This window comes from Condylura cristata, unplaced genomic scaffold, assembly GCF_000260355.1.
Source record: "Condylura cristata isolate star-nosed mole 26May11 unplaced genomic scaffold, ConCri1.0 scaffold00002, whole genome shotgun sequence".
In the NCBI taxonomy this organism is placed as follows: domain Eukaryota; kingdom Metazoa; phylum Chordata; class Mammalia; order Eulipotyphla; family Talpidae; genus Condylura; species Condylura cristata.
Window position 1 is genome coordinate 87,041,212 of NW_004567103.1, and position 1,276 is coordinate 87,042,487.

The window sequence follows — 1,276 nt, forward strand, 5'->3', positions numbered from 1 at the left end:
TGTGCATACAGAACTGGGGTGCAGGCCAGAGGCTCAGGGGCGGCGAGAGGCTTCACCAGAGACAGAGTGGGGAACAGAATAGGCAGATGGACGAAGTACACTGCTGAGGGGAGCAGCGGGTGGGTCAGGAGAAGTCTGCCACACCATGTGGTCACCTCCCGGGCAGGCGGGAATCAAACTCATGCAGAAGCGGCCTTAGATTCTCAGTGCTGTGCTTCAACCCACTGCGCCACCAGGGAGGGCCAGTCTGCATACTTTTTTTCTCCAGCACTTGTTTTTGTTTGTTTGTTGTCATTTTTGTAGGGCATTCTCACAGTTGGGCAGTGATAGCTCATGGATTTGAATTGCATTTCCCTGATGATAAGTGACATGGCTCATTTTTTCATGTGTCTGTTGTCCACCTGTTTGTCTTCTATGGAAAAGTGCCTATTTTGCTCTTCTGACCATTTTTTGATTGGGTGGTCTGTTTTCTTTTGTTGATATTCACTCTTCGTGGATCTTCAATATCAATCCCTTATCAGATATAAAGTGTGCAGATATTTTCTCCCATTCTGTAGGCTGTCATTGTTTTGGTCACTGTCTCTTTCACTCCACAGGGCCTTTTAGTCTCATAGAGTCTCAATTGTTTATCTTCTTCTTTGCTTTCCTTGCTGTTGGAAAGAATCTACAAATATGCTTCTGAGATTTATGTCTTGGAGCATTTTGCAATGTTTTCTTCTAAGTATTTTATGGTTACAGGTCTTACATTCAAGTCTTTTATCCATTATGAGTTGACTTTCATAAATGGTGTGAGATAAAGCTCTAGATTCATTCTTTTGCATGTCGTTGTCGAGTTCTCCCAGCACCATTTATTGAAGAGATTTCCCTTGTTACAGCCTATATACTTTACTCCTTTGTTGTATACTAATGGGTCTATATTAATGTGTGTGTGTATATATGTGTGTGTGTGTGTGTGTGTGTGTTTTAATGTATGGACATGTGTGATTTTATTTCCGGGCTCTCAATTATAGTCCATTGGTCAGTGTGTCTCTTTTGATTCAGTATAATGCTGTTTGTATTGTGGCTTTACAGTATAGTTTGAAGTCTTGAAGTGTGGTACCTCCGTTGCCCCCTTTTTGGTCAGGAGAGCTTTGGTTATTCGGAGTTTTCTATGGTTCCATATGAATTTCAGTAATCTTTATTCTACATCTGTGAAAAACACCATTGAATTTTCATTGGGATGGCTGTGAGTCTATAGTAGCTTTGGATGGGATGGCTTTTTTTGACAATATTGGCT